The sequence below is a fragment of the Plectropomus leopardus genome, chromosome 13 (assembly GCF_026936395.1).
Source record: "Plectropomus leopardus strain MGB_pleo_1.0 chromosome 13, ASM2693639v1, whole genome shotgun sequence".
Taxonomy (NCBI): Eukaryota; Metazoa; Chordata; class Actinopteri; order Perciformes; family Serranidae; genus Plectropomus; species Plectropomus leopardus.
In genome coordinates this window covers 3,745,406-3,767,231 of record NC_142188.1, presented here as the reverse complement: position 1 = coordinate 3,767,231, position 21,826 = coordinate 3,745,406, and the positions used below count along the sequence as shown (strand labels likewise).

General features: G+C 39.2%; 1 long non-coding RNA gene across 1 annotated transcript in view; it reads left to right on the top strand.

The window, feature by feature from the left end:
- The window catches only part of LOC148187630 (uncharacterized), a 33,664-nt gene that overhangs the window by 7,816 nt on the left and 4,022 nt on the right, over window positions 1-21,826 (top strand). The gene's annotated exons all lie outside the window — the stretch shown is intronic.

The following is a 21,826-nucleotide window of genomic DNA, read 5'->3' as shown; positions in this document are numbered from 1 at the left end:
TGAGCTTAAAACAGGCGGCTGAGACTGATTTACTATGGGTAATCTGAGGCAAACAGAACCACTCAAATATTAAAGCTCCAACAAACAGAATATATCATCAAAACAACATTGAGTCACATAAACAGCTCAGGTCCCAAGGTTTTTGGTTTTTCACCCACTACCTGTGGTATTTAGCAGTACAGATTATTTTGTTTTAATGAGCTGCAATTCTGAGAAAATCATGTTTGAGATGCCAGTTTTGAATTGAATATTGCTTGCAGTGCTCAAAGTTCTGCAAAAAATAAATTCATTTAACCCTTAAACCCTGAAACCTGAGCAAATCGGATTGATTTCTCTCACAAACACTGGGAAGAAGGGGGTGAGCAAAATGGCCCTAACATTATCAAGAAAGTACTAAAAGGTTATGAGAAAATCAGCAAAAAGTAGACAAATTAAAAAAAAAAAAAAACCACGATACTGGACATCATCATCAGGTTGAAAGGCTGCCGGTAACGAGGTAAAGAGCATGAAGGCAGGCAGTGGATGGATCAAACAAACCCCGGACTTTCAGGCAGTGGTCCGCTGTTTGCTTCCCATCTGAATATGATGGGTTTGTTTGTTTGTTTTTTGTTGTTTTTTCTACACTTTACCATGTACCTCTTTTGTCTAATCCTAACCATCCATGCCAGCATGTGCATTTGTTGACATGTTGCTGTTGGTTGCCATGTGCTTTTATTGCCAAACATAACAATGTGCAATGTCATCCCACCATGTGCTGTTGTTGACATCATGGTAGCTACATCTTGGAAAGTCAACAGCAGAAGCAAAGGGATACATTGACGAACTGGGGTGAGAGCATGTTGACTTCACACACCAACTCATAATGTCTTAAGCCTGGTTTTCACTTTGCAATTTTGGGCTGTCCCAGGCTAAAGATCACCATCGTGAAAGACAAGTGGTGATATCTTTGGTGGTGACTTTAAAACCGTGGCATACGTTGCACAGTTAGAGAGGTTTAAGGATGAGTCTTGTCACTGATCAAAGACAGCCTGGGATAAAATTCTGATAGTGTCAGAAATTTGGGATTACCATCTCACCGTGTGAATGCTGTTATGACCTAAATCTACTAACCAACCAACAGAAATGCAGCATAAAATGATGCACTCATCAGTGCCACACTGCCAAATGCTAGTAGATGCTAATGCTAACGTGAAGCTCACTTTGCAAAATTGGCTGGTCAAGTTGGCCTCTTTTCCACAGCCACGACTGCATCCACATTCTCCTCCTCCTTTTCTTCAGACTTTTCCGACACGCATAAATGCCACTATAGCAAGGGCCCCACGGCACAGATTGATGGCACGCACTGACAATATTTTGTTCATACGTATAATAATAATAATGATGATGATGATAATAACTTTAAATAGCACCTTTAAAAAATAGAGTTTACAAAGTGCTTTGATAAACAAAGCAATGATGGCAACTCAACAATGGAAAGATAAACAGCCCTACTACTGAACACTGAAAGTGAGATGAAATTAGGATAGACTTAGGGTAAAATGAATCATCGTACAGTCTACATACGTCACACTTGATGTTGTACCAGTTTATTAAGATCCATGTCGCAGAGTGTAGCTGCTTTAACATATAAGATTGCTAAAATCTCTGTCTGTAGGAGGCTTTAATCACTGAGCAAAAAAACAAAAGGCCAACACAAACTTACTAACACAAAACTCTTGTTTGGATAAATGTTTGATAGACTTGCAAAAAAAAAAAAGAAAAAAAGCTGCAAAGCAAAGTACATACCTATAGCCCAACAAACTGTAGTCCCCTAAGTGTGGTTGTCAGGGGGTCCTTATGGGTCACATAGGCCTTTTGAATTATTCATCAAAGACTTTGAAACAAACCGTATAGAATGCATCAGTTCACTTAGCAGCTGCCAAGTTGGCAACAACGCGAGGAGGAAGGAGAGCCAGCATTAGAGAGAGAGAGAGAGAGAGAGAGAAGACTGAGGCGTCATGGAAAGAGTAAAAAAATAAAGTAAGAGAGCCCACAAAGAGTGCAGAGTCAAGGCTATTATTGAATTTGATTATCTCTCAGTCGGGCAGGCTTTTGAGATGCATTGTCACTGATTTTCCATCGAACATCCCAGCTGATACACAGAGCAGCGAGGAAGGTTGGAGAAAATAGAAACGCTTTGTGTGTGTGTTTGTGTAGGGCAGAGGTTGTGTGTGTGGGTGCAGTGGATGTGATGTAGAGTGGATGAAGAGGAGGTCTCCCATTGAGAAACCTCCACCTCTTTTTTTTCTCTTTCCATTTTTCTACATGCCCAGACAAGCATCAATATAACGACAAATCAAGACTTTCTCCATGCAGCGTCTTTAATCAAAGGGGAAGAAAAGAGGGGCCGTTTCACTACACGACTGCAATCAATGGACGCGCGGCCCTTAATGAGCTGCAGGCTGACAGAGGCACTCGGATGTGTGCATACACACACAGAGCTTCACCGAAACACACACAAACACACCATTTTGAGCTGTAATAAGCCTCATCTGCATGTAAATCAGAGCTTTTTAGCGCTGAGATGAGATGCAGCACAGGAATAAGCTGCTCTCTTACACCATCACCTTGGTCTGAATGGCCACACACAACACAATTACAACACAAAATTTATGTTAACCGGTGTCACACAAAAAAAAAGTAGAAAGAGACAGAGGAAACACCATGCAATTACACGCGACAGCCTCTCTCTGTCTGGTCCCACATGCTCTGCTGCTCCCAGCTCCATGCAGCCGCAGCCAAGTTCACATTTTGTGGAAGCTACATTGTCAAAACATAGCCAGATAAAGGGCACATATTGTGTTGGCAGTTACAAATGCATGCATATTAGCATCATTATGTGGCTACTTTGATCAAATTATGGGTTATGTAAAAGCCTTGTGTATCATGGCATCCGAACTTGAAATACTATCCAAATCCCAGCTTTGCAGTGAATCATTTTAAAGGACTTATTACAGACTCTGAAATTCGTTGACTGAGCCTTTTGTGTCTGGAGTGAAAAGAGGGAATGAATGGCAGGACTAAAATATCATCAAAGACAGCCTGCAGGAATAGAAGAACTTAATCTTTGTCTCAGTTCACTGCATAATGCAAACTGTGATGCACTTGCTTGACAACATCCCCAAATCTGTGAAAACAATTGTGTTTTGGTTGCACATCCTTTGGCACCACAAGTGACAATTAATGAATAAAGCTTAAGTTCGGCATTTGATCTCCTCATAAGTGACAAAGCAAAAGAAAGATTACCTTAACGGCACAGTGCTTAAAGGGAAACTTTGGTATCTTTCAACATGGCCTCTATTATCCTATGTTTTGGGTTTTTTTCCCATCTAGTAAGCTTTTGAGGTGCTGGTAAGCAGTTTTTTGTCAACTGCCGACAGACCCAGGATAGCTCTTTCCCCTTGGTTCCCATCTTGATGGCTGCTGGTTGTAGCATCACGTTGGGTGGAGTTGTATTGATGTTGTCATTGAACTCTTGGAAGGAAAACAAACCACCCAAAGGTGTTTTTACATCTCAAAGGCCCTATCAACAGGATGACATCTGTGCTATCATTTTTGGAAAATGAATCGCTTTTATGATCTAATAACACCACTAAGGTTTGGTTTACAGAAAGATCATGGTTTGTATCCTGTCACGGTCCAGTCTTCTTCACATCGTTCTTTCACTGATTGATCAATGTGATGTCTCCGTTAATGAGCCGATGTGGGATTCTCCAGGCTCATTGACAACAAATCGAATGATTTATTCAACTGAAATCACATATGAGCAAGCAGGAAATGGCACTGACATGGTATTAAATGTTTTCTCTGCATATACTGAGGTAGTTTATGAGATTAACTAAAACTTTACTAATGCATTCAGATATTCGAATGAAGGCAGACGGCCAAATTAATCTTTAACACCGTGTACTTTGATTCCATTTAAGCGGAAGAGAAAGGGACAGGCTTGTGTTGCAGGTGTCGGTACCTGGATAGGACGAATGCCTCTCTTCTCTTTGTTGGAGCTCCGCACTGACAGCTTACCAACTAATCATGCCAGAGGGAAATCTCCCTGTTCCAATATGCAAATAGTCTCAATGTGACACATGAAAACTCAGCTCAGAATAGCAATTACACCGATCTTCTGCTGATGGCTTTCCAGTGTGAAGAGGTTTAATGAAAAAAAGAAAAAGAAAAACACCAAATTATATGAACCCAAACAATTAAACAGGACATCCAGCTCTTGTGGCAGATAATCATGTGGAATTTTTCAATTACTTTAATTACCTTAATTTATTAATGTAGCACTTTTCAAAATCTGGAAAAACAAAGGGCTTCACTAGAATAGCAGAGAATACATGCAGAAGAGAAGGAACTGACAGGATGCTTGAAAGAACAAATGAAATAAAGATAAGCATTTAGGAAAATGCCTACAGTGAAATTCGTTACCGCTAGCCCGCTGTCAACCCAAGCACATGGAGGGATTAAGCTACACGTGGTTTTCTTAAGGCATCAAAAGCATGTTGCAACCAACACTAGGACACCAGCAAAATCTCATGCTGGCATGGATGGTTAGGTTTAGGGGAAAAAGGCACATGCTAAGATGTAGATCTTATCTTTGGCACAGGGATTTCACACTGAAAGCACCGTAAAAGCACCGGTATTAAACGACTTAGGAATGAGAAACGGGCCGTGCTCATACGTGCAGTATGTCCCCAGCTAGCAGAACATTCCCACAACACTGGGGAACGTCGAAATGTTATTTCAACGAAAGTTGAAATAACACGTTATTTCAACGAAAGTTGAAATAACATTTTCAAGAAAATATTTTAATCTAATGTTCAAACAGTACAGAACATTTTAAGGATGTTTATCATTTGAAGTACTGTTCCTATAAGGTTAGATGTTAACTAAGATGTAATGTTTTAATTGTAACACTCTGGGGATGGAAGAAGAACATTTTGGAAACTAAAAGAAAACATTACCAAAACCTTGCATTGTACCATTCTCAGAATGATTTTAGAACCAAAGATTGCTAGTTGGGTCCTCAGCATAAGGAGGAATCTGGACAATGTACCATTTGTAAAAACTGCTTTGTGCTTTTCTTTGCAAGGTGTTGCTGTGAGCAAACATACAGATGTTTTCAGAGAAAGAAAGGCATTGGTACGTTTGTTTGAAGGCTGGAAAGCATAAAGCAATGAATTAAGCAGAAACATTTAGGATGTGTCCTCAGCGCCTTAATTTATGTGTGTGAACACTCCAATAGGGAGTCAAAACAACTGAATGTTTCTAGACGGCTGAAATGCTCATCAATAATATGACTAACACACTAGTCTGCATGTTTTCTGCTTAGTGATGCATAATCACATGAACATTATCAGAGTGTGTCACTCACATGAGTTCAACCTCATTTGCATCATATTAAAGCTTTTTTGACAAACAGGCATGTAAACATCGCCAGTGTAAATGCATCAAATGCCAGGAAAGTGTCTTACAATAGAGGGCAAACAGTACAGTGTATTCTTGAAACAATCCTGTCTGCAGAAAAGTATTTTAAGCAAAAAGCAGTAGCAGGACAGATAAGGGAGTATTTTAATGTCAGCCTCCATTATGCCCAGTGAGCCTTAAAAGCTACCGGATAGATGGAAAGTGAAGAGAACTGGTAGAGAAATAGTGTTTGGCCAGCTGCCCGATCACCTGAGGGACAGCAAACAACAGGAGAGCTACAGGGGGATCAGAGGAAGAGCGTGAGGGATCAAGCGTAGAATAGACTGTCATGTAAACCCTCTTATTTACACAGATATCCTTGATAGCCTATTTTGTGCTGCATTATACCAGAATTCAGGTAGCAATCCATAATAAATGTGTTCCAGTTCAAGATTGTACTTCAGCGACTTGGATGTTTTTGACCGTCGTTACACAGCTTCTGAGGAATGCGAGACAGGTGCTGCAGTCAACTGAACTCACCACGAATGTTCAAACAGAAAGACATGAAAGGCTTAGGAACAATGTTAAAGAAATACTGAGCATCAGATTCACCTTCCCTGTAGGTTTGACAGGTGGCTTTGAAAAGTTTGTAGCTTTCCTTTTTCAGAGAACAACAGCTGGTAAGCTTTGGTTTAAATAGTTATTTACGATGAATTTCAGTGGTGTGAAGATATGTGTCAATATCTATGGAAAAGTCTTGTAAATGTCTTGAAAAGGTACAGGTTTATTAATAAAGTTAAAGGGACAGTTAAATTACTTTCTGCAAGTCATTATTTTGATAGTCCCTTTCCTTTTTTGATCCTATAGGACTTTTGTTTTGAAGCCTTCTACTGGCAGAAACAGGATATTACAGCAAAAAAGGGTTGAATGCAGACAAGAACAGAAGAACTGGACGCGTTAGATGAGCACATGCTCAGACAAAAGTGATGGTGTTGTAATTATATGTTAGTGACTAGCGTGATGCACTATGGGGTTGGAGATGTGGCCCTGAAATAATCTGATAAAATGTCAGGGTATTGCAATAGTGATACTCTTGATGATATGACAAAATACTGAAAAAAAGAATACATTTCAGGACACACGACCATAACAAAACAAGCATTGTAGTTATATAAATCTGCATAAACATAACAGTTTGATTGATGTTCATTTTAAACATGTTTTTTTGACCTGGTGCCATGATTGTAATCAATTTTCGCTGAATTGTTGTCCAAACTTTAAAAGCCATATTTCAGAATTAGCGTGAAGTTTTCCTTTTAAGTACAATGAGTTGTTCTGGTATTGCTTAGTTGAAATAAGCAAGTCATTCAACCAAAAACCAAAGAAATTTGCAGGAAAGAAGGGGGAATTGTTCATGCTGTCTTGTTAAAAATCGAAATGAATGAACTAACAGCTCGTTCTGAAGCCACTTTGTATTTGCATGTTCCTCCATCCCCTGTCAACATTAAGCATGCAGTTAAACACAACATAGCAGGATACTGGAGTTCTGTTTGTCATTTATTCTACATTTAAAAGCTCTTCAACCAATTTCCTCACACAGATGGCACAGCAAATGCGATCAGGGATACCAGCACAATTGTCTCTATCACTCTGCAGCCATTTGTAACCCATATCAGCAATATTCTTGGCAAACAGAAAACACTCAACCAAAGCAGGGGCTTATTGCATCCTCTTAAAATTCAATAGCTGGTATGAAATTGAATATTCTTAAGAGTCAGATGAACACTTCAGTGCAGAGCTGATGAGCACATTCACCCGCTTTTTTGTTTGGTGACTGGAATTACCATTTGTAGAGTAAGAAAATCTATCATTAGCGCATTAGTGCGAGTGGAAATCAAATATTTATGTCACTTGGAAAGGGTTGTATAGGTGAATGTGGTGCACATTTGGATTACAGCAATTAAAAATGAAGGGGTAATTATTCATCTCATATCTTTTGTTTTTCTGCCACCTGCATGCTCTCGCGGCCGTCGTCAGCGAGCAGCCTGGAAACATTTCCCCGCGGCTTTTACATTGCTTATTTCCCGATAACCGCGCAGAGGCTTTTCAAAATGAGCCATTGATCACAGAGGTGGAAGAGAAAGTATTATAGATCAGGCTGCTCATTTGAATATGAATGAAGTGTCAGATCAATGAGTGACCCTGCAGCATGCCTTCACACATGAGTCAACAAAACCAATGCGGGGGATGAAAATGTGAAATGTTCTGTGTTGAAAGAATCAGCATTCCTTTTTTAAAATGGTGAAAACAAACATACATTCACACACACACACACACGCATTTTGATGACTTTCTCGCTTTTGTGCTATTGTATTTTTGTTCCAAAGTGGACAGGGAGTTCAGAGACTCTTTTCACGTCTGCTTCTTTTCTCTCCTTTCATGTCTTCATGTCCTTCTCAGCAGTAGTTGAAGGTTGCTTTTTTGTTTTCAGTACAAGTTTTAAAATTATTGGCTGTGGGCAAAGCACAACAGTCGTGAAGTGTTTGTAAAGTTTTGGTAGAATCTGCTTTTATTTGATAAAACCATAGACGGTGTGGAATAATGGACCCAGCTACCATCAAAAGTGGCTTGTTAAAAACTTCTGTTTTTAAAGCCTATAGTTTTGCATTTCGGCCGTCTTTTTTCTTTTTGGAACGATGACCATATTTGGATGACAACATGGAGCCACAGAGGAGTGAAGGCTGACCCCTTTTCCACCAAAACCAGCATGTGGATACATTTTTTGGCGTAAGATCGCAACACAAACAGCCTCATTTCGAGTCTGCATGAAACACTGCTGGATTGCGTCAGTTGAGAACGTGGCCAGACAAAACGTTCTCAATCCAAACTCTTCAAGTACGTCTGTCAGTGCTTTGGTGTTCAAGCGTGACACCAAAAGCCGCATTCTGCATGTTATCATGGCATCAGAAGAGAATATGCTCGCACAGAACCAGTGGCATCATGGTTATAGGCTGGTGGACGGCTAGACAGCATGTCAACATGTAACGCACACTTGCAGCATCACTTGAGAACATGGTTGGACAAAATCAGATGTGTGCGTACAAAACACTGAAGGACAATGTCAGGTAACGACACTGTCGGTAGAAACATAATATGGTTGTGAAAGTGCACTTATAGAGCAGGCGAGAGGGGAGTTTGATGGGTCCCCCAATAACTGACTTTTGTGCGGACGTTCGGAGTTGTCTGGATGTATGTGGAGGTTTTCTAGATCTTATCATGTGTCTCTTTGCCTGAAACTAACTATCAGTGACTTTGTTGCCTAATCCTGACCATCGTGAAAGTGTTTGCTGGTTACCATGTGCTGTTTAGTAAACATAAAGATCATGCTGCTTCTTGTTCATGTGCATTTATTGACATCACAGTAACGGCATCCTGCAGCGTAATCAGCTGACACAAAAGGAGTCTTTAAAATGTCATATATCAATACAGAAGATCAGCAGCACCATGTGAGAAGTTGGGATGTGAATGTGGCCAGACAGACCCACATACCATGCATGATTCGCACACAAATGCCGTTGGCTGAGAATCCGGACAGATGGAACCTGTCGCGTTCACGTGACACTCGGCAGGATGGTGTCTGGTTGGAATTCAGCCAGTAACAACGTAATATAAGGAGCACGAGGGAGCCAATGGGGAAGACAAAAGGGGCGTTGGATGGGTCCAACAAACCCTGGACTTTCATGTGGGAGTCCAGTATTTGCTTTCTGTCTTAATGTCATGTTTTTTCTACATTTGCCTCTTTTACATAAACCTAACCACCCGTGTCTTTGTCGTGTTATTCCACCATTCGTTGACACCATGGTAGTAGCATCCTAGAACATCGACTGCAGAAGGATATCTAGGGCTAATATGTAGACACCAAAAGACTACATACAGAGCAGCAACATGCGACAACTTGGGATGAGAGCATGTTGGCGTTGACTGTATTGGAGTCAGCCTCAAGTGGACACTAGAAAAACTGCAGTTCTTGTCACTTCTAGATTAGCTTCATTTTTCAGGCTTGGAGGCTGTTGCTTGGTTTAATCTGCGTCACTCCACTTCAACCACATCCTCCGCAGATTCTCTGAGAAAACCCATCAGTCAATCAGATTAGTATTATTACTATTTTACCTCCAATATCCACAGTGTCTATCAGGGTTAACAGAGACAACAAAGAAATAACACTTACATTCATAAATTGTAACCATTAAGAATATCCAAACCACCTGATATGCACATCTCAGAAACGTGGGAGAGAAGCTGTAGGTGTGATTATCCTGCTGTGTGATGACAGAGTGACTCACTGTCTACACCCGATAATAAACCAGAGGAATATCTTATCAAAATGATGCAAACTTACATCCAGCAAGCATCAAAACAGAAAATGTGCCGCCTCATTAAAATGACAGTAACAACAGACAAACAAAACTGACTCTAAAAACAAACCTACAACCAATTACTGACACATAAAAATGCCCAAAAAGGATGTTTTCAGTACAGTGTTGGGCTTTTAAACAAGTTTATTGGAAACAGTTTGTTCTAAATAGATTTCTGCCTGTATGATAGTGGGAACATCGCTGCAGTGTCCTAGAATGTCCTTTTTCTGACACCAAAACTAGCTCAATATTTCAAATTCATATCTTAGGTTTGAAAGGCGACAGAAATCCAGAACATATTGCTGATGTTGCTGTTTGGAACAAAGATATCTTTCATTAAAATCAAGTTTTAAACCAAAGCTTTTGTGCACAATGTAGAATATGCACATTCAAAGTTTCTCCAGCCTTTTAAAGCATCAGTAAAGTTTCGTCGAATTCACTTGTGCGACAGTGAACAAAACAGAAGATGAGCTCAGTTCTCCTCCATCATAGATCACTGTCCCCGTGTGAAATTGCCTAAAATGTTAGAAGGCATTTCTTTGTGAGAAAATGTCATCTTGAATTTGTTCTCTGTCGCTGAAAATGTTCTTGTAACTACATTTCAGCAGCTGAAAGAAAAAAGATATTATCATGTCATCGCTTGTTTTTTTTCTTCTAGAAAATGACATATTTGTTGCAACGTTAGCCGCATAAAGTAAGAAATATCTGGGTTTCTTTTTTTGTCTGATAAAGGAGGTGAACTTTGTGAGACTTCATGGGATTCACAATTAAAGTCAGATCGTGTCATTTAGAGGGGACAAAGATAAGCACAAATGTTTTACTGCTGCAGAAGCTTTTTGTGCCATAACGGCTGGTGATCACCCCGTCTTTCTGTCTTTTGATGTATCTGATAGAAATCCATATGGCATACCCCTCGCCCTGTTCTTGATAATGAGCACGGGCTGCACAAGGATGCAGACGCCTTAAAGCAGTTCAGATAACAGCCAAAAAAATCTGTTATTTTTCCATCCTCCTCTGTGACGTTTTCCTCTGTGAAATGTAATTCTGTGAAAGCGCAGTGGCTCATGTCCACCACCTGACGATATTACCTTGTCTGCATCACACATTGACATGTTCCACTCAGCCTCCAGCACAGACGTAGTAAGTGATAGTGGACTGTTTCACTGACTGAGCCCCTACAGACTTGTGCTCTGCAGAATTCTCCTTAGTCCACACCGACTTTGTCTTTACAGCTGTCATGAACTAATTTCATGCTTGGCGTGGCTCTTTCTCTCAGCCTCCTGCTTGTGGGTACAATGCTGTGGAAATACAGCCAGGAAACAGAGTGTCTGATCATCTGATGCTGCTGAACCAGATGTTCCTGTAAAGTGTAGTTGTGCAATATAAAGGCATTGTGTCGAGATGTCTTTACATGGTTCCAACTTGCTTACAAATCTGCTTGATTGGCTGCACCTGCGTAATGTGTAACAGGTGTAATGAGCAATGACGATTTTTAAAATGCAATTTTAAAGGGATTAATTAATAGTAAGAACTTGCATAAATAATTATTTGATAGCAAAACCAAGGCAAGAACAGGCCTCAATAACCACCACAATAACATATAATTAATGGCTCAGTTTAATTGAATGATGTATTATACTTGAGTCTTTAGTTTTTAAAAAATATCATTTCAATTGAGTAATCAAATACTATCTGAAGCCAAAACTCTTATATGTATAGCAAACTGATAATCACAAAAACAGGGTAGTCTGGGGAGCTCCTCATGACTGCTAACATTAGTTCAGTTAATTGGCATTACAGTCTCAAGGGAAAGCCATCTGTCTCCTCACACATCAGTCCACAGCAGTTTTCCCAAAGTGCGTGCTACGAGGACTGAATTAAAAAAAAAAAAAACTAATATGGATTTTAAGAGTTTTGGAACATCCCTGCCCTTCATTAGGAGGTTGAGGCACAAAATCGGGCTCCTGAATGCATAATTTGTCTTTTAGCCTATCTGTATTGTTAATGTAAATAACACTCATTAATTAAAAATGATTGATGATGATAATTTTTTATGTGTGATTGAAATAATTAATAGTTGTCTTCTTTATTGTTATTCAGCTCCCACATAACTCTGTTGGTGAGACAAGCATTCGTGTCCCGTTGGAAGGTCGTAGTTTCCAAGTTGGAAAGTCGTTCTTCCAACTTCGTGATGTTCATGTGCTGGGTGGGTTGCATTTTAATGCTAAGAGCTGTTTCCAGTTTATTCATATTTTCATATATTATCTTATTTTTTATATATTTTATATATGACATATTATATTTTTAGGTCACTCTTCATGGACAGCAGTTAACATTAATACCAGATATCAAAAAATGATATTTAACATTTGAATTAATTTGTTTCTTACCATGGACCAAACATTGACTTTTGCCCGCCATGTTTACGTATTTATGACGTCAACTCAGCAACCCGTGTTATAAAATATCGTTGATTTCAATGTTGCAGTTGTTTTTCAAATGTTTTCCAGTAGATTGCAGCAGATGTCCTTTGCAATTTAATCAGGAAAGTTATATGGACATCAACATAAGCTTATTGTCCTCGTCAACAGATGGCAGTGCATTTTCAAACCTTGCATTTGCTTCAGAGATGATTAACAGCAGATTAAAAAAAGGTCTTACAACTTTTTTATATTACAGCAGTTAATCATTCACACAGAGTTTCCAGCTGTCAGAGAACTCCTCACTTTGTGGGAAATGCAGCTAAATGAAGTGGTTTAAGTTATCTCACGTCCTACTGAAAGACATTTCACACGAGTTTTTTAAAAAATGCATCAGTTAATTTAGTGCGCAAAGACTAAGCACACCATGAGTGATGGTGTGATATCAGTCGTGGCAGCGAACCAAAAGCTGGAGAAGAGAGGCCACGAGTCTCATTTAAAGGAAGGAGCTAAACTGAAATCGACTGTGAAGCTGATGGGACCCATTAGAAGAAGTTTTCAAAGGCCTTTCCAAGTTAGTGAGGTGGTTAGTAGCCTAACGTCACATTTGATTCTACATGGGTTGATTAAGAAGAAAATCTTAAATCAGTATTACTGTGAAGGGTTAAATTATCAACACAAGGCCTTTGTTCAAAATGTGCACTTTTACTTCAGATATGCAGGAACACTTCTGGTTTCCAAGCTGCTTTCAGTTGTCACCTCAGTCTTTGTCAGTTGCCTGAACTTGGGGCCAAGGGTTTTGTCAAAGGGACTCATTCAACCCGGGCGAAAGAGACAAAAAAGCATTCAAGCATTCAAAATCTTTCGCTTAAATAATAATAAAGTAATATAAAGTACTGGCACACAGTAACAGTATTCCAGTTACAGTTAACCTTTGTTTGAATATGTTAGTTACAATTTTCTACAATATTGCAAAAAAATAGAAATAAAACAAACAAAATAAAACAGCAATAAAGCAGTGTTCAAGCCTTCAGCATTTTTAGTTCAGTATAAAGTACAATAACAACAAGAATACCTTTATTGGTGTTTGTTTCAGTAACAATACTGAAATTGAAAACAAAATAAAACAATAAGAGCATCAGCTAAAGCCTTTATAAGGCTAGTCTAGAGGGTCTCTGCACCACAGTCTATTTTCCTTTACAGGATTTCACATTACAGCAACTGTATTCTGCGCTTTTGGTGATTTCTGGCAAACCGATCAACAAATAAGTCAAGATTCAAAGCCTTTGCCCTCCTAGATTCAATGCTCAGTACACCCAGACTGCTTAATCTCTCATTGTTCATTGGTGGGTATGTTCGGTGTCACAGAGGCAGACGCTGTAGTTACACCCGTTACGTCGCTTTTGATTGCAGGAGGCCAGCATGCTTTATAGAACAACAAGTTCCCGTCCCAACGTGACACATGCACAGGCAAACACTTCCATCTGGCCGGGTGACGCTGCCCATACACGTTTTCTGTGGTCGGCTGGCTGCTGTCTGAGTGTGTTCTCACCTGACCTCACCCAGCCGCTTTCTGGTTGGACGTAGGAGGTCGTTTTTGGCGTCACACTTGTACGCCGAAAACACAGACAAAGCAGACATATTTGGCGAGTTTGGACGGGCTGTCTGTAAGCACACAATGGGGTGGAATAATGCCTGTGTCTTTTGGTCCTGTGTAAATGCAAAGTGGTATAAAGAAGTTAAAGTATCAAAAAGGATTTAAAATCCTTGTTTCAGCAGAGCTAAAATTATACTTAGTCATGGTGTTTTGCTTTTGAGATTCTTTTTTTTCTGACTATGAGATTAATTCACTGTTGGTAATGTTTACTGCACAGGTAATTTTTTTTCATTTTAAGGCTTGGTTAGACACCAGTTAAAACGCCACTTAGCTGTATTACTGTATATATAAACACAGCCTTGAATAAGAGAATAAATCCATATACAAAAAACCCCACTGAGGTTTCAGGACAGACTCTCAGAGCAGAAAGTCCTTCGACACTTAGCTCCTCTGACTCAAACCTCTTTTCCAAAGCTGTTTTTCTGTCAAAGGTATTGCAGTCCGTTTATCCTCATTCGCTCTCTCCCTCACCGCTAGTTGCTGCCAAGGCCAACTATTTGCGGCAACCCTGCCTGGTGGGGCGGTGGTGATGGCGTGGATTGACCGCTGTAGGGCAGAGAGGTGGGGGGTCGAGGTTGGAGCAGTGCCGTGATGGGACTCCGGTGAGGGAGATGTGTAGCCCCGCGGACACGCACTACATGAAATGTTTATACCGATGGCAGCCTGGAGTGATGGATAGAGAAAGAGAGAGGTGGAGTGAGGAGGCAGCGGGGGGGAATATATAATGGGAGGAGCGAGGGAGGAGGGGGGTAGATGGACAGAGATGGAGAGAGAGAAAGGCAGAGGTCAATAGCCTTCGAGGCAGCAGATACAGTAGATGCAGCTGCTTCTGTGCCACATGTGTAAACAGTGTGAGGATGGATACCAAATTGAAAGCACAAACGAATAGGAGAAATCTGCATCAAGACAAAAAAAGATATCAAAAAGTAGTATTTTATAGTCCGATGGGCTAAAAGCACCGTTGCAGTGGTTTGTAATGCTTTAGCACATTTACTACAAACTGTGTTTCACATCACATCACAACAACAATGACCATCTGCAAACCAAATATGGAAAGTGAGTTTTCCACTGTCAACTGTATTCACTTTATTTCTGTTGAATGTGAAAATCAATCACCAGTTGTGAAACTTGCTTGAGATGTGTAATCCATCACATCCAGTTTGCATACATTATTGTCAAAGATATGAAGCTCAGCGTCAGTTTAGTTAGGAAGACTTTCTTTGGGATTTATTCAAGCGAGCAAAACTTTATTCTTATTGCACATTTTGTTTCAGGTGAAAGCACAATGTGCTGCACAAGTTGCAGCCACAAAACAAACCCATCAGCTGAGCGTAAAAGCAAATCTAACCCATAAAAAATTACAATAAAAACTCATAAAATAATAACTAAGATGAAGAATAAACCAACTAAATACATAAAGACTTGAGTTAGAACTAATAAAAAATATTAAAATTACATTTGAAAAATAGCACTAAATGAAGACCATTAAAGAGGATAATACATATGAATTAAAATGAATAAATGAAAGAACTAAAAAAAAGACAAATAGACCAGTGAAAGATGAATTAAACCAACAAAACTGCTCCAAACATGCCCTGCAGTAACCCCTTTCCCTCCAGTCCCAGTCACCTGACCTCCCCCTCCCACCTGTTCTCCTCCTCACCTGTTTCCACTTTCCCTCATCAGCCCTGCAGCTGCGTGACTTTCCCCGTCCACTCGCTCACTCACCCACCTGCTACACATCTCCCCTAAATTAGCCGAGTTTACTTAAACTGCTTCATTTCCTCGTGTCACTGCCAGTTTGTCAAAGCTGCGCTGCCGTTTCATGCTTCTCTCTGCATTTCGGTTCTTCAGTTGTTTCCTTTCACACAACTGTGACATTTATTTAGATTTTATCAGCAAAAGTAGAACTTGAACAAAACTCAAAAATCATACTTCAGCTTTATTATCCTAAATTTGATCAACAGCAGGCATCAAGACACAAAAGCACAGCATCAGAAATACATACAGAAACACAGAAATCCCCCAGATCACGTGAAAACAATGATACAAACATTGCAATAAAAATGCAAGCAATGATAAATATGTACACTGTGTGGGAGCTTGATGCAACAAGTTTAACCCTTTGAAACCTGAGCAAACAAAAACATAGGAAGAAGGTGACAAGCAACATAAAAAGAAATTACCCAAAAATTACCATGAAAATTAGTTGAAAACAAATAAGTAAAAGGTTACAAAAAATTACCTGAAAATAATTATTTAACAGTAAAAAAAAAAGGAAAAAAAAGCAGACAAAAAATTAACTTAAGAAAGTGCTAGAAAAAATCAAATATCTATTTCTAAGACTTAAAAATGTACTTTTCTGAATATTTTCTCTATTGCATTTTGCAGAACATTTCTTACCAAGTTGCTCATGATTTTTTTTTTGTTTCCCATGTTTTCAAAAGAAATTTACAGACTTATTTCCCCGGGTTTCAAACATGTAAATGCTGAACACAGCACAAGAAAACTGATGTTGATCTCGGCGTTAATAGTTAAAGAGACTATGGCTGCATAAAACAGTCGGACCAAATTTCATGATCTACATGTGAATATAATAAAATAAATGTGAAGCACAGATGAGTTGTGAGGGAGATACTTGAAAGCACCTTGGTGTGCTCCTCCATTCACTGCAGTCCATGTAAAATTAAAGGAACCTGCACCTTCTTGAAGCCTTTCTTGTGGTTTAATGCCCTAACAGACTAATGCACAGGCTGCTTTTCCCCTCTGACGCCACTTTTGATCTGTCTGATGCTTTTGTCAACATGGATGGAGTATCAGACTTGTTTCTTCACACTTTCTAAGGGGTTACTGAGGGATACCGAGAGGAGGCAGTCATATTGACTCCCAAAACCACAGAAAACGCTCACAGATAAAAACATTCAGCACATTTTAAATTCGTAGCTAAGCAGCGCTGGAAAGAACACTGAAATATTTAACTCAAAGAGAAGTAAAGTTACTTTTGTCAGCAGCATGCTTTGTACTGCCAACATCAAACTTTTATCTTTCATAGCCAGAGGGCGGACTTTGAAAACAATATTAAGCTCTGAGGGCCATTCAGATGTTTCCCATAGGTAGTCGATACTCGGCTGCAAGGTTTAGTGTGTTTAGATGTTCACACTGTTTGGGGGAGAAGTTTGCAGACGAGACTGAAAAATCCAGAGGTTAAACCCAGGAGATAAAGTGTGTGCACAGTAATTAACCCACAGAAATGGTAGTGGCAACCTGAGTGGTCTCTCAGCATGAAACTTAATAACAGCTTGAGTTTTTGTCCAAATACCTGCCAGGAATATTAATACAGAGAAAAGTGGCTAGACCTTCAAAAACAGTCTGTTCCAGCCCAAATAAAAGTTACATTTTCCACTATTTACTTCAATTATTTACTGGTTGGATATCTTATTGAAATAAAAAAGTATGTCTCAAGTCTTGATAGTTAAAAAAGCATTTTAAATGTTGTTTCTGGTATATTCCCTTTTTGGAGTGGGGTATTACGGGTACTTCTAGTATTACTCTGGAGTACTACAAGGGGTATGCAAGATTTTTGTTTAAATGTTAATTTAAAAAAAAAAACGAAATCAGTCAATTCCTAAAGTAAATTTACTATAATAAGTCCAATGAAAAATGTAAATAAATTCAACTAATCTCATTTTATATTTATATTTTCAGTGCAGTCATTAACTGCTGTAAACTGTTGCAACATATGCAGTCACATTCATGTTGACATTAGTCCACCATCACTGGAAAATTAATTTCGATACTGAATAGCAAGTGAAAATAAAAATAAAAAGAGAGAAAGCGCAAAAGCAAAAAGAAGAAAAAGTACACAAGAACAGAATTTTAAAATCCTCTTAGTATCAGGAAGAATATGATTATTGGGCTTCATTTCATAATATATGTTTTATTAAGGATTTTATTTTATTTTTTTACCACCAAATAAATGTTTTGTGCTGGTCATGAGAAACATGCTGAAAACAGAAATATTTCAAAGCGGGAACATAATTTTAAAAGCGTCAAGTAAGCTGCTTGATCCAACTCCTGCCGGGAGATTAGAAAATAATACCAGAAAACTGAAACTGAATCTGCCAAGTAGAATCCAGCCTTTTTTTATTTACACCTGTGCTTTTCCTTCTGTGTGAGGTCTTCTCATAGGTGTTTTTTCTTTTGGTGCTAATGACTGAAATATTTCACAGGCTTTTTTTGTTGCTGCATAAATTGCCTTAAAAACAGCAGCTCTGTTGGCTCTTTTTTGCAGTGAAGTAAATGAAATTTGCAAAAGTTTCAGTCAGAATAAAACAGTTTTTTTTTTTTTTGTGATTCATACTACACTAATGTCATCACTAATAATGCATATTTAATTTATCTCACTGTTTCAGCTCATTCAATGAAACGTGGCGCTTTTTTTTGTGGTGAACTGTCTGTTGTCCAGACATTTCAGTGATCCTCTAAGTGTGCTTTGCATCAGAAAAGTTTGTTCTGGAAAGTTTGTTTAAAAATCGCTGGTGTTTGTGTTCAACTACAATGTTGCACAAAGTGTAAAACAGTTTACACCCACTTCTGTGCAAGACACCAGGGAATTTCTAGTGGTAAATCTAACATGGGAAAAAGGGGGGGGATACTTTTGTTTTTATTTTTGTTTTGTTTTTTAATCCTAGTAGTGTGTGGTGTTTTTTTTAAAGAATTGATAAACTTTCTATAATTGTCCAAAAGAGGTTATTAGTGGCCATTTGAGAAAAAGGCATCAAAATCGATTAAGTTACCACCATCAAATTTGGTTTGTCTCAGCAGAAAAGGTAACACCATGTTATCAGCCTATTTATTTATCTGTGTTCTTTTCAGATTCAGTTGCAGCTGATATTCATTTTCTCTTCTATCTCTGGACAGAGTTTCGACTATGAAGGATGCAATAAATGTAAACACTCAAAATAAAATAGAGAAAAAAATAAAGATAAAAAAATATGTATTTAAAAATCCTTGTAGAGTGTGATATTTGGTAAGAGAACTGATAAACTCACTATAATGGATGTCCAACAGGGTTTGTTAATGGGCACTGAAGAAAAAAGGCCACATAACATCTAAATGGATTCAGTGTGTCTCCGCAGAAAAGGTAACACAACATTATTGGCCTAATTAAATAACCCCACACACTGCAGAGATCATTTTGACATAACCTGCATTTATTATTTCAGCCCTTAACATGTTTTATTAAAAGCGCTTCTGTCGGTGTACAAATGTTGATACCGTACGATAACTGTTTTTGAAGTGTTTGTTTTTGAATGGCCTTTAGGGACCTTCCATTAGACTTCTATTTTGAAAAGTACTCTCAGCGCTTCCTTCACCTGTAGCACTAAACCTCACAGCAAAGCTCAGGAAGAGACACATTAATGCTGACCTTCTCAACCCTTCCCTCTCAACTTCATATTTCATGGTGAATTTGGTTTTCCCGTTTCATTTTTCTATTTCCGAAAGCAAAGAGAAAAAAATACAGTAAACAGAGTCTGCCTTCTCTGGTGTGGAGAGCAAGAAGACAGCGTCACTCCGATGGCTAAAAGCTCTTTTCTTTAAAGTAAAGCTGAGAGTTGAGAAGAGCCAAAACTGACTGAAGTAAAGGGAGAAGCAGTATCGCACGCGTGGATCCACTTCTTTTAGTTCCATCTGAGGCCACTTACTACTCAAAATTTCTTTTTTCCCAGCAACATCTTCCAGCTCCTCTTACTAAATCATCTCGAAACTCATCACATCAGTGACTTGTATACCTGCTATAAGAGCGTTTGGTGCATGTTCCCAGATTCCCTTGGGGGACGCCAATGGCTGATATCAACAAATGCATTTATACTAGTGGATACAGTGCAGCCGTCACCCCTGCTGACAATTTGTCACAGTGACCAACTACAGAGCTGCAACTGAACAATTCTGTGCGGCCCACAAAGCATTCTCTACTTACATTACATTATAAATAATAAATGTGTGAAAAAACACAAAATCTGGCATGAGAACCCTCGGGGGGGAGGAGCTGGAAAATGCTGCTGGTGAGAGGGATGTTTTTAATGCCAGCAGCCCCTTTGACCCAGCCCAAGACAAACCAGCTCATTGTCATTCCAAGTTCGCCAAATACTGACCCTTTTGTGGAGCCCATCAGCATGTGATGCCAACAACGAAGGCACCCTTCGTCATTTCTCTACGATGCACAGAGATTTGAACTAACTCCAATGCCATTCCATCAGCAAAATGATGCTCAGACCAACTGAAGTGATAAAAAGAGTAAGAAAGTAAAGGTATGACACCAATAACCATGTCTCATGTGAAAACAAAATTCAGTGCCATTTTACGGAAATGTTACACAAAGGTAGGGAGCTACACTGGAGCTGGGGGGACATATTCAGCCCCTCCAGCTGTCAGTTGGAATCGAACAGGGAAACAAAAATTCATAACTGTAAAGCAAGAAAACAGCTATAAAACAGCTGTAAAACTGATAAAAATGGCACAACAGAGTCAATTATTGCTCTTTGTATGACTTTTTAAACCACTTAGATGTAATATTTGTACAACTAAGGGTGGCCTAATCTCAGTGGAAAGTTTCAGGGATAAATCAGTCCAATTACATTCCAAAGTCAACAAATACTGCTTTGTCATTTCAGTGTAAAATACAGACGCATAAGGCCACCGAAGTGTTGTGATACGCCACCATTCGGTCAGACAGCACCTGTTGTGGCAGTATGTTATGCTGCTGGACAGTGTCAGGCGTCTATACACAACTATGTGCGTTTCTGGCATAATCCCACCATGTGCTTTTGTTGACATCCTGGCATTTGGTTGAAGCATCCCAGAACCACAAAAGCAAACAGAGGAGGATACCTCGAGGGTTATATGTGATGTGATAATCCGTAGTCAATATGCGACAGCTTGGGATGAAAACGTGTTGGATGAGTCAGTGGTTTCAGAAAAAAAAGACATGAATGCACACGTGCAATGAGCCACAAAACACTGAGGAAAAGGAAAAGATGGTATTTTTTTACCGTATGTGCTGGATGATCAATGTACCCAAAATGGACGGCATCTTGGAACAAAGTAGTTTCAATAATGCAGATGTTTAGGTGTCCTCATCAAGTGCCCAGTCCACCGAAATTGACTCTCTTTGACACAAAGAAGTTGTGTTTTCAGATTTTCAGGACTTTTGGCTTGTCACCTTGTCACTCAAGACAGATTTAAAGACATTTAACATCACTCATGGTCAGACAGCTGCTGTCATCAGCATCGTGGGCAAATATTTGGGGATAATGAGTAGGCACACATTGCAGATGGGAGAAAAAGGGGTGGAAGATGTGCATGTCTCTTTCACTGCAGCAAATTTTCATCCTTTGGAAGGGGCTTGAAGGAACTAATCATCACTCTTTTTTTATTGTTTTTCAGGATTTTTGGGGGGGATTTTGCTTTTATTGGACAATATGGAGGCAGATGGGAAAAAGACACATTTACAACTAAGTGTGTGTCATACATCATGTGACCACCAGCCACATAAAAACAAACATGTGTCATCTCACCCTTTGAGCTCTGACTACGCTCTGCAAGTTAATTCAGAAAACCAAAAGCTTAAAACTGCCCCATTAAAAGACGTAACATCGACTTTGTGTGTTGTGAGATCACTGCCTCTGAAATTCACCTTCATGTGTTGAGCCTGTTGAGACCGAGCTGTAAGGCCTTTCACTTCAAAAGGTCGTGAGCAGCATGAAATAAAGTAATTACAACAACATAATTGTGTTTATACAGGAGTCAGAACAAAGACCTCTTAAAGAGAATGTAGCCGAGTGTGTACATTTTGCTCGTAAGTGAAACATTCATTACGCCTGATCAAA